Below are 12,970 nucleotides of genomic sequence, written 5' to 3'. Positions count from 1 at the left end.
AACTCTTCAATTCACGCCCCCATTCATTGTATGGCCCAGAGCAAGTTGCCCTACACTGATGCACAGGGAAGTGACAGCACACACCTGGCTTAGCAGGAATGGCAATTTAATTGTCATTAAGCCTACAGTTGTGAATAGTCTTTAAAAAGAGTAAGTGCCATAGCTGTTAGGCCTATAGAAGACTTACTGCATCACCTAATCCTTCTCTAATACACTTGTAAGTACACAAAGCAAATAAATATGCCTTCCATAGGAGATGGTAAATGCAACTCCCACCTTTATAAATAAAGTCTTCCCACCTTTCCAAGGGAGTCGCTTGTAGAATTTTGCTCCCTTGTTTATTTAAGAGCCTCTTCAACATCAGTGGAAGTCCTACATTTAGATAATCCATTTATTTAAAAAATTCTTCATGCCAATCTTTAGCTGAAATAAGCTCAAAATAAGCAGCTGTTCAAAGAAAGGTCTTTAAGATCAATGGTTTCAAGGCGCCTGACAGGATTTCACATTAGTCATCTCAGAAACCTTACACGTATATAGTTGTATTTCTGTTGCCCCGCATTACTGATAAAATGGCACAAAGAAGGTTTAGGCAGCAAATCAGATACCATTGTGCTGGGCATTAAAAACATACTACCCAGACAACTACCTCATAAGGTTTATGAATTCCAGTTTCACATGCTTTCAAAGTGAAGCTAAAGCACCCAAGTCAGACGATCACTCCTTAAATATCCCCTTCATGTTAATTTTAATTACAACAATTATTACTATCAGCAAGACAAAGATCATGTTCCACCTTCAAGGGATAAGTGCCAGCAGCATAACTACTTTCATAACAACCATTCAAGATAGGGCAGCTTGACCTCTCTGGGAGTGAAATATCAATTAATTATCTTTTTACAGCCAATTCAATTACAGCACATTAATCTCTTGTGTAGGACATCAAGCCAGAAGTTGGGGGCAGGTGGGGAAAGGAAGGAAAAAATATTGGCAGTGAACAACCCTCAGTAAGGACGACAAGGCAGTAATCTTACAGTTGCAGATGTAACGTTTATTAACATCATGCAAACGCTTATTAGCTGTACGTAGCAGACTAAATGATATAATATCATCCTCATTTAACTCAGCTTTTTAAAAAATAAAGTTATTGGTCTTAAGGGTAATAGACATTTAATTTAAAGGTGACCAGACACACTGCATTAGTCTTTAATATTAGAGAAAATTCAAAGAGCTCTGTTCATTAAAGGGGGGGGGGGAAAAAAAAGAGAGTAAAGATTACCTAATCAGCAGAAAGCAAAATATATTTAACTTTTGTTAAATAAACTAACATTAAATGAGAACTATTTCACTACTATACCGATTCCAAAGAAAATTATCAAGTGCAATATACCCACAATAATGCACTCAGCAGAATATTATACAAAACACACGTAAGCAAACAAACCAAAAATTTGAATCCATTTCATCTATAGCATTCACAAAATAAAATGGCAGAAAGGAGTACGTTAAAGGATCTCTTCTCACATGAATTTCTGCAAAATGAGTCTTGCACCATTTAGTTCTGCATAGATAACAGAACCTGAAAGAAAAGTTACCTCATCCATATCTGAAACAGCAAGGGAAGACTGCTCCTTTCAGCAGTCTTGATGGACAGAATTTGAAGTATAAAAAAAAAATAATATTTTGACAACATGGTTGCAGAACTTAAGCACCTAACAGTAGTATGCTAGAATTCTCACAGTATGGCCATCGCATAACTGACAATGTCTTTGTAGCAAAACTCTTCAGTCTCCCTTGCCAGTATGGGAACGATAGCAGTGAAAGACTTGCACGTAAGTTGAAAGAATTTACAAGGAACACTGGCAGTTTATTAGCCTTACTGCGATTCATCTTCATTATTATATTTTTTAATACAGCCTGATTAAGGCTAAAACACATATCTATGCTCCAGTGACACCTTCAATTTCTTTGCAGATAGCATACTAAAAGTCATTAGCATTTTTATTCCTAAAACACAGCACTGAAAATTCCATTACGGACTACAGATTAACTTCTGTAAGCAAAAAATATGATGTACTATGCATCCAAGGAACAGAACACAGGGTCTAATCTTTCAGGGGTCTGGATCTCTTAGGATTTTAGGGGCATCCATATTCAGGGGGTTCCATATCAAGAGAGTTTCAGAGAGGCTACGTACATAACTCTTCTGAATCTTCACAAGTGCTTTGCAAAGAGGAGGATCATATAAAACAGATGTTAACTCTGCAAATTCAAACAAAAATATTATACTACAGCAAAAGAGAGGAGCCAATGTGGATTTCCCCCCCTCCCTGTTCTGTAACATTAACAGTATGCTTTTACTTAAGAGCAGGTTTGTCTTTGCCCAGTGCTCTTTAAAAAGTATTCTGAAAGAAAAGCACTGTTTGTTCCACCTGCAGATTCATGAATGCATGAAAGAACATCCTACTGGAATTTCTCTTCTACTTTTGTCTATTCTATCCAGATCCTTACATTACAATCACTCCTGCAGTATCTAAAAATTCTTCCTTAGTATTCCAAGCAACATAACCAACATCAGTCAAGAGTCTGTTCTGTGAGTGTCCCTATTAAGAGACGTTCTCCTATTTAACACTTGTTTTGAGACAGGTTTGTACATTCTGTACTGCACCTCAGCCAGAGTTACCAGTACTTTCTAATCCAAAAGATTATTCCACACGTAGTGGTTTTTTTTTTTAATGTTTTGCAAATGGTCAAAACACGGTAAAACTGAGGAACTATGAAACAGTATTCCCATAGCGAACATCATGGCCATCAGAATTAAGCAAACTATTTTTTTTCTCCTTCCAACAGAAGTAAGCATCAACCTGTGATAATATCAGCTTCAGATCTTCTAATTCAGTTTCAAAACTTCTCTTTCCTTAGGGCCGCATTTCAATAGGTCTTAAACTAAAAACCATATAACAACATATGCAGTAATATAATTATGTCATTATTGATAATTGCATAAATATATTTTCATATTCATATTTTATATAAACAGTCCCTCTTAAACTAATGTGAAACAATGTCTGTGGCTACACCTGGCTGCTAACACAGGAAAGGCTATTGTCATCTGGGTTAAAACTTTTTTTTAGAAGAATGCTACATTTTGCCACTGTTTTGAAAGGACAAAATCCCAGTCACAGTTCAGCATCAGGTTACCTTTGGGACTGGCAACTGTTTGATACTCAGTGACCAAGTTTGTTAGCGTAACCTTTCAGAACTACAAGGCTATTTCTACACAACATTTTATATCAATCTAATATGATACCACCAGAATAAAATTTACATTTGAAGGGGCTCCGTCAGGTGCAAACTGCACAGGTAGTATAATAACACAGTATAGTTAGTGAGAATCTGTGCCTGGCTTGATAATAATGCTTAAATAGTTTTGCTCTTTTTCATCATAAATCTTGCCTGGGAAATTACTAACACCCTAAAACAGGTATGCCATTAAATCAAACCTGCATTATTTTTTTTAAACACACACAATAAAACAATTACCAGGTGAATTGATCTCTCAGTGCTGCTTTAAAAATACAGCCAATGTTAGAAAATGGTACTCAAATTACCTGTAATAAAAAGAAACCACACACAGCTAGACTGCCAGAGTTTCCATAAGGGAAACCCATTGCATGTTTCCAATAGCAAAACCCAAACTTCCCTAATGTAAAACACAGACAACATATTTAACAAATAGTTTGCTTTCACTGCTGGTTGAAAAACATGAACCCATGAAGGCAGCGAGACTGAAATCAACTGTTAACTGAGGAAACTCTGTTCCATTAGTGTCTTGCAAAGCTAACTTCAATTAACAAAAAAACCCAATAATACGTCAGAGCAAGATTTTAGGTTAATTTGACAAAACCCAAAGCATTTTAGAGCTAAGGGTTCTATACTACCCTTAGTTTATGCTGTTGAGCCCGAGCTGTCTTGCCACATGGTAAAGAACTTATTCAGCATACCCACACGCATCATAAAACTTTGAGAAGAAAAACGAACTATTCCTAGCAGCAGTATAATTGTCGCATAGGTAAACATAATCCCCAAAGTCCTGAACCAGGGAGGCTGAGTCAACAAGCATTCCAAGTATGTAGCTCCAGTCAGGGTTTACCCCCCCCAAATTATCTTCTTAACAGCTGCATTTACATTTTCATACACAGTCGACAAGCATCAGAAGAGTTAAAATCTACATTTATATGAAAAAAGCTGCATCCATTTAGCCCAACAGGCTCATGCTATCTTAGTTACACGAACAAGACAGTGAAGAAGATAAACTTATTCACCAGAAGTACCAAAAAAATCCCTGGTTCAAAAGACCCTTGGACAAGTTGAGTTTAATCACTGAAGAACAGGTTTATTATATATATGTTCAACAGGACCTGGAAAGGAAAGGACAATCTTCCAGTAGGAGCAGTAACTCCTAGGCAGAGCAGAAGCTCTACTCCAGTCAGCTTTTCACCGCTGAAGTTTTTAGCCAATTAAAGCTGAATATTCACTAAGAGATGTGAAATATTACACTCCACGCAATTTAATCTCCACTGATTTTTTTTCTTGTATTCATAATATTGAATAATTTTGCTTCAAAATAAGCCAAATTAACTATTTCAGGGTGAAGTTAAAAGAAGAAAAGTATCCAGATCGCTAGAACTTCAGTAACTACATCCAGACAAACAGTTATAAAGGGGCACGAGGAAACAGCAGTAAATCTTTCATTCTGTATCTTAATGTGAACCCGCTGGAGTTAATCACTCTTACCACAACTAGAAACTGCAAGAGTTACACAGCTACATCTCCACAAGGAAATTTCTACAGCAAGCAACCCCCGAGCCAAATCCTGCTCTGCTGAGAAAGCCACGCTCCCAGGCAGGAACTGGGGACTCTACCATTGGTCCCTGCCTTTAAACTGTTAGAACAGCTTTTTAGTTTGATCTTTGGAAATATTGAATTCAAGTGTTTTCAATTAAGAAAAAAAAAAAGAGAATAAAAATCCAAACCCCACCTTACAGTGAAGACTACAAAAAGCTTCTATTTTTGACCCTAAATTTACCTTCTTTCTCTGTATAGTAACTTCAGTTAACCAAAGATTTTTCTCGTGAGAATGACTCTCATCCTTATTAAAGCATTCTGTAGAAACAAAGGCTTCACTCAGAGGGAGGGTTCATCAAACCCTCTAAAATTATAATCATTTAATAAAAGTAATGACTACTCTGTATTTAAAATATTTTCCCAGGCAGCACTTTAGCATATTGTGTATTCCAAACAAAGTGCTATTGCATAATCATTAACTCTGCACTACGTAGATCTTATGAAGCATATAATGAAGATTCTAGTGAAATAAAGAATACTAGGTTTTCTTATGGATAGAAAAGAGATACACATACGCCAATTAAGATTATAGGACAGATTTTTGTTGGCTGTAATGTAGTTCAGATTAGATGCAATATTTTGAGATGTATAAAGGAAAAGTAATGTCATTATTTTATACAGAGAAAAGCAAGACTAGAAGGAAGTAATCTGTCCAGTATCACTCAGATGATCTAGGCTCAGAACACAAACCTCTTTTTTCCCCTCCCACTCCCACGTCATATTCACTGGATCACGATGTTACACCAGACAACCGTATTTTCGGAAACTACTAAACAAAAATTTCTATAAACATCCAAACCCAAAGGGGCTAACAGACATTTTAAAAACTGCACAATAGCTGCTGAACCTTAGAATCCGACAGTGAATACTGCTGTAAAACCATCTCGGAAATGAGACGAAAAATTCTTCCAATGTTTTTCTTTGTCAATATGATGTAAGGTTATCTTCAAATAAGGGATTTATTTTTTTAAAGTGTTCTCAAATCCAATTTGAAAATAATTGTTTGAGGCATATATGCTGCAGCCAGTCAGACAATAACAGTTCCGCAATTATCGGCACCTGCAATACAATTCAATGGATTTAAATTACCAAGGGGCCATGGCGGATACCCTACTGACAACAATTAGCATAAAAATGTTCTACAGTTTAAAGCTGTGGGTGGGACTTACAAAAGGTTAACAGACTAAATATAAAAATCTTTTTGAATATAAAATCAATGTGCTTTGTTACTGAAATCTGGGTACTGTAATTTAACCAAAATAGGGTTTAGAGTATCTGGCAATCTTCCATATGCGTGAGCTTGGCTTTTCTTTTAAGAAAAATGCTGAGCAGCCAATCAGAAAGTTTAAAACAAAACAAACCAAAGACCCAAAGAAAGGCAAGCATTTTATTTTTTTTTATTAATTATTTTCTTAAGCTTAGTACTAAAATGAACACCACTCTTACCAGGGGCTCATAATGATCCTTTTATATGGTCAGATTCAAAGTCCCAAATTATTTTATTGCGTGATTTAGAGAGGGAAATATTTTAGTGGTCAAAATAAAGTATTCTAGAAGCTTCTGCACTCAGATGAACTTTAATAGCAAACGGGTTTCTCAAAAGGTCATCACTACATTACAACATCTATATTTTCAGAAGTGGCTTCTACTCCTGTGTAGCTACCAGAGGAAATAATAAAAATAATCTGGTTTTCATAATGCCTGGGATCACAACTTTGTTTTACTTAGACTTTAGATACAAGCAGAACAGATGAAAACACAGAAATTCTGCTCAGCAGAAGCACTAAATAAAAATGTTGAATTTGATGAGAACACAGAAGTATAACAGACATCAGCAAGAAGTATCTTCAGTAAAAATACAAACTTGCTAAATCTAAAATTTTATCTAGGTTACCCTTTGTGTTTTTTGTTGACAAGATAAATCGTCAGACAGGAACTTTACATCTAGAAAAATTCAGAGTAAGAACTTTGACCGGAAAGCTTAATTCCTTTTACCATCCAATAATTTATATTTTTTAAAAAAATTAACAAGTCTTAGAATAACATAATTACCCAGGAAACATACCATAGGCTATAGAAGTTGCAATAAAGCAAAGCAGATAAGAGACTTGTACAGTTAGAGTCTAACTCCAAAGTGATGCCTCATTAAATTGAGTTGACGTGGATGTGCTTGACGCATGCTGGGATCCCTTTTATCACAATTACTGCCACATCTCCAGCGCTCCTTGCAAGTCTAATAGAATCAGCATGTTTAGGACTAGCCCAAGGTTTCTAATTGCAAAATCAGCAAACATGTTAATCATCACTTTGTTGCCCCATTGTTGTGAAATGAGATTACAGATGTGTATTAGAGATTATAGAGAGGAATCTAACAAATTGATTTAGCTACTATTTCAACATGGTACTGTAAGATGCTTTTGATAATTCCTTTTAGATATATTTCTGTAAGGCTACCAGTGTACTAACATTTGTCTAAAAGGTGAACCAGGTTACCAACTTTTATACACATTCTAGTACACAGCTGTACATACAGGACTTCACTTCCTTTTTTTTCCCCCCACAAAGATTTCCTAATATTAGAGCATACTTATTTTAATGAATATTAATGAATAAATTAATACTTTAATTAAGATTACAAACCCCACAGATGAGAAGCAACCTCCTAACTACAAAATCCTTATGGAAAAAAGAGGGGGGGTTGGGTACTGTAGGGGTGAGCAATAGAGTTTCACATGGGCTAAAAAAAAAAAAAAGTTGAATGATGACCATAGTTTGCCTTTTTTTTTTTTGAACTGCATTTTTTCTCCAACATTATCGGTCAACTGAAGTTCCCAGCTTTAGCATTCTTTTTTCCCTTTCATCATCTGTTAGGTCGTCTGTCAATAGAACAGGTTCACTCAGTCTTTTTCCTCCTCAAAACCAAAAAAATAATTATGAATAGTGGTGATATTATATCTATTCCTACTTTTAGGGACATACACAATAATTGTTTTAACATCTGGAAACAACACATTTTTCCAGCAGAGGAAAGTGAGAAAATAGAGAAGTGAGAAAAGAGAGCAAATAAAACAGATACTTAAAACACCTAAAAGCATGACATTAGAGACACCTGTATGGGGCTCACAAAACTTGGTTCTAGTTTCAGAGTCTGTACGGTTGTAAACAGCAAAGTCAGTGTACCCCTATACCTGTTCTTGTCAAACATGCAGGGTAACGCTATAACTTTTCCCTTCTAGTATTACTTTTTAAAATTTTGCACATAGTTTTGTTATGTAAAGTATCCCTCTAATTTGTCAATATTACTGTGCACATAGAGCAAATAGACTCAAAATAAACATGGTAATTTCTAAGAGTACTTATAACAGTGCTTCTGATGCCCCCTCCTACCCCCTGCTCTTTTTTTTTTTTTTTAAAGTGTTTACAGAAAACCCTGGCAATACAGCAAAGATCTGGGATGAGTATTAGTAACATTTTATTCCAGCTGCTACAGAGGCAGCTGAGGAAACATTCAACATCTTTCTTTTAGGTCCATTAAAATAATCTTTTCATTATTATTTGAGTAGTAGATTTAAAATACATGTAGATATTCAGAATGCAGATTTCCTTTCTAACTTTGAAAATATTACGATTAGTCTATCTGTGGACTTACAAACCTAACCGCTGTCATTTTATGAAGTGGAAAAGGCAGATGCTGCAATTCCGTTACTAGCATTACTTCAAAATCTCATGAGACGAACAGTGAAATACTGCATACCCACACTTTGCTCCGGCGAGCACAATCGGGATCTCTTGAGATACCACAGCTAATCATGAGACAGTGTGCTCTGGCCATGGAATTATATTGAGTCTTTTGTCCTGACGCTTGTCCCAAGGGAGTTAAATGTGTACGTTTAAATTCACAGAACTTATGTACACTAAGACTAATTTGTTCTTTCAAGCAACCGCCTTGTGGCACTAAGAAATCAATGGGAAGCAGTGATTCTCAGGAAGGGCCGCGCATCAGTGGAATGCCTAACTGTGGGCTCTAACAGGTTCTTGTTAATATACCCAAATGAGCGTCTTTTCAGACCTTTAAGAGAACTGAAGCTGTTAAGAAAATAAAGTTATTGTATAAAATTTAGATATTAAATTTACATATTGTTCCTAATGAAAAATTATTTCTCCTTAGGTGACTCTCATTTACATGAGCTCCAAACCTAATATTTCTTTTTCTATGCCATATGTAAAATCAGGCTTCTTTACTTTTGAAATATGGTGATTACTACAGTGATGGGTTCACATAAAATTCCAGATAAAATGATCAAAATTACAATAAATATCTACCGCCTAAAAGAAGCAGAAACTGCTAGCCTATATGCAGGCCAGAAAATAACAAAACTAAATAATAACATAGGGAGAAATCTAATTATAGCTGTAGTTTCCCCTTGCCCCCACCCAGGAGAACATACAAAATGACAGATTTAAAATAATCTAATTTTGCAGAAATTCTTTATTTATCAGTGCCCGCAGGAAAGAGGGGGTAGAGTCAAAACCTTTTTTTCAGCAGAATATTTGTCTGTAGTGGAAATTACTACCAAGTCTTCAAAGAAGTCTCTAATGATCCTCAGGCTACCTCTATTGATGATGTCAAGAGTTTTAGCACTAAGGGCTTCAGTGGAGAAGTAGGAAACATGGATGGGGAAGGGGGCTTTGAAGTTAGCTCAGAGAAGCTGACAAAATATAAAATAAATCATGTTAAAGCTTGATCATGCAAACACAGATGTCAAAGGCAGAACTCCTATTGACTTCAAACATGAGCAGAATCAGGTCCTCAACAGTGAATCACAAAATATAAAAAGACTGTTCTGAGGCTTCATGATTAAAAAAAAAATATCACTGTCTTTAAAAAAAAAATAAAATAAGAGGCACCTGATAGTGTCGTTATTCCATTGTTTAATGCAGATTCTGTCTGGTCAGCTGTCCAGACAGAGTATTCTCTAATATGATTAGAAGCCAAGTATTCAGAGTTGGGGTTTTTTGTTTTTAAACATACATACTTGCTGTTGCTTCCAGTAATGGACATTATCATCTACAAAGCATAATCTTATTTCTGATATCAAAACCTTACTTGTGTAAGGAGGATAAAAAAATTAAATCATTCATGCCGCCTATGGAACACGTTTCATGCCTTTTTACTGAAAACAGTACTAGTATGCATGTAACTGACCTATTACATTGCCTTTTAAGATATTCTCTTGGAAATACAAGTGGTGAGTCAGTTGTTATGGTAACTATGACAGTCTATGTGTCATCTGGTGCAGTTCCTGAATTAAGTTGAGCTTAGAGCTATGACATTATGATGTGAAGACTAGCTCTTTTTTGTTACCTTTTTTGATAAACAAACTGCCTACAACTCCATGTGCTCCAATCTTGGAAATCCAGTCTTGTTTGTCTTGTATCCTGTTTAGCTAGTAATTTTAATGTAGGTCTATCTGAATTATGATCTTTCTGCTTAAACGACCAACTAAAATTATCAGTTACTACTTCACCCAAGAGTGTTTGGTTCCTCATTCAAATCCAACATTATTAGTTGAATACTCACAATGGTAAAATAAGAAGGGAATCAATTCATCCATAATGAACCTTCAAAAAAGTATCTCAATTAGATATACTTTTAGTGGAACTCAAGGGAGTTAGTGGGTGAAGGAAGAAAAAGTATCAAATAGCGATAAACTTGAATTAGATGGCAGAATACTTAAGGCTAAGCACTTGCAACCTAAACACAGTAGGAGCCAAAACTTCCATTTTTTACAGCTTCAATCTTCTAAACAATGAACCAATGATACATTTGAGACGGCTTAATATGAAAGCTCTGTACATTCCTAGCCCTGGTTTCAATTGAAAACCAGGTCTTGGTCTTGTAAATTCCCCTAAATTTAAGACATGTAGCACAATAACGATCTTCAACCCAGAAATATGAAAAATATTTTAGCTGATGCAGCAGAAATGTGATGATATGAAGCAAATGTAAAACAGAGGGATTACAACAATCTGGACAACTAGCAACATTATGTCACTGTTATCGGTGCCTAGAGATTTGTTTCTTTATTACACTGTGATGTCTTGTAATAACATCAAGAATACAGAGAAGAACATTTTCCAACATGCACGCATTGCTTCCATTACTGTAGCAAACTGAAATAACTAAGATAACATTGCTACTCTAAGTCCATTTAGTAATGTATCTAATCCTACATTAAGCAGTCATTATTATCTTTTCTAAGAAGAGTCCTGGAAAATAATTAATACTGAAACAAAAACGTTGCAAAAATACATCACTAGTAGTAAGGAAAAAAGAAAACCACACCACAAAGAGCTGTATTGATAACAAGCTTACTTGCTTGGCCATCATCACGGAACTACTAGAAACTAATTTCTAAGCATAAGATTTATGTTACTAAATAGTAACTAAAGAGGCTTTCCTGTCAAATTACATCCAATGCATCTTTCACGGGTGTGGATCTCACTATCTATTTGAAATATGGAAAAACATCCATATTTAAACAATAGCTACATATATATTATTACTAAGCAACAAAACCTCCTGGAACTCTTTCACTGACAGCTCATCAATACTGGGTAAAAACTGGACGATTCTGCATCATTGCATGATTATATCCATACTATAGGCAGTGATGCATGAAAGCTTTGAGGATCTCATCATTTATCCATCAACAGCAGTTATTCTGCTACTCAAGGTATTTTAAGAGTTAGCCAACCTTTTTCTTCAAACACAGAGATGAGAATCAGAAGAGCAATCAGTAGAGCAATGGCCAGAGAAAAGAATATTTCAGTAGCTCTTCAAATGTCCTTCATTTTTCTCTTTCTTCCCTACTTCCTTTCTTCTAGTCTCCTAGGCATCATTTCCCACTCTTTCTACCACCTCTGCCTCACTTCATCTAGCTTGCCTTCCATTACCAATTATTCCAATGTCCTTGACCAAACACACAAGCTGTTCACCGAAATCAATGACGATCAGTTAACTCTGCAGAGTCCCACTGTTTATCTGCCATGAACACTCAGAAAGACAACACTATCCTAAATACAATTCAGACAAAAGAGTAGTGGGGTCCTCAATACTCTGCTGCAGCTGACATTTTCTAATCACTGAGCCCCAAGTACAGAAAACGTTTGTGATTGAGGGACATTTGAAAACAGACTAAAATTCTGTGTCCCAAGAAATAATTGTCACATTAAAAGACCATGACAAACAGGCATGTGTAGGGTAGCTTTGGGCGAACGCGACCTGTGAATAAGAATGAATATGTGAATAAGAAAGAATAGAAATGAAAAATACCATGTCCTAAAGGTCCAGATTTGCTTCCTCTGACCTCACATGTGATCAAAAGCACCTGAGCTTATAATCCTTCTTCCTTTCATAGAAGGCTGATTACTCATATACATAATTATACCAAAGATTTCAAGTTTATAAACACACAGAAATCAACCTGCATTGTTTTAGTAGAGAGCACCCTTGCCACAGGATACAGCAACATGGATCAACTAGCACAAGTGGATGTGCACATGCACAGAAACATGCATGCCCAAGGTGTGACACTAAGACTAGAAAACTCTGGTTCACTGCCTGTAACAACAGGATGCCTTGAATCCCCAAATCTATCTTTAGCCCAGTGAACTATGTAAAAGAACTACTGGTTTTGTTTTGAAGACCTGATATTTAAAACAAAACACATTTTCTACATTTTCTCCGCAATGCCATCTTTCCAAAACCACTGAAATGCCTCCTCTAAAAGTGCTCTTTTTCTGTTGCAACATATGGTATCCCATCCAGAGAGTCACAAGAGATTTTATTTCTAATTGATTAAATTGCATGAGTCACAGACAGGATTTGCACAGGGACTGCAAAAGCAATGGCTTGGTTTTCATGCATTTCACAAAGTAATGCATTGCTAGGACAGTTACCTTTGCAGTCCCAGCTACCAAGTCGTCAAAAAGCCCCCTCAAAAAGCATCACATTTGAAACTTCAAATCAAAATCACCAACTCTTCCGATTTTATTACGTGGC

General features: G+C 35.9%; 1 long non-coding RNA gene across 5 annotated transcripts in view; it reads right to left on the bottom strand.

Moving 5' to 3' along the window:
* LOC128918325 (uncharacterized) overlaps positions 1 to 12,970 on the bottom strand; it is a 46,988-nt gene that overhangs the window by 20,439 nt on the left and 13,579 nt on the right. The window lies entirely within an intron of this gene.

The sequence above is a fragment of the Rissa tridactyla genome, chromosome 16 (assembly GCF_028500815.1).
Source record: "Rissa tridactyla isolate bRisTri1 chromosome 16, bRisTri1.patW.cur.20221130, whole genome shotgun sequence".
NCBI classification, from domain to species: domain Eukaryota; kingdom Metazoa; phylum Chordata; class Aves; order Charadriiformes; family Laridae; genus Rissa; species Rissa tridactyla.
Note: the sequence above shows the minus strand (reverse complement) of the source record. Positions and strands in the feature narration are given on the sequence as shown.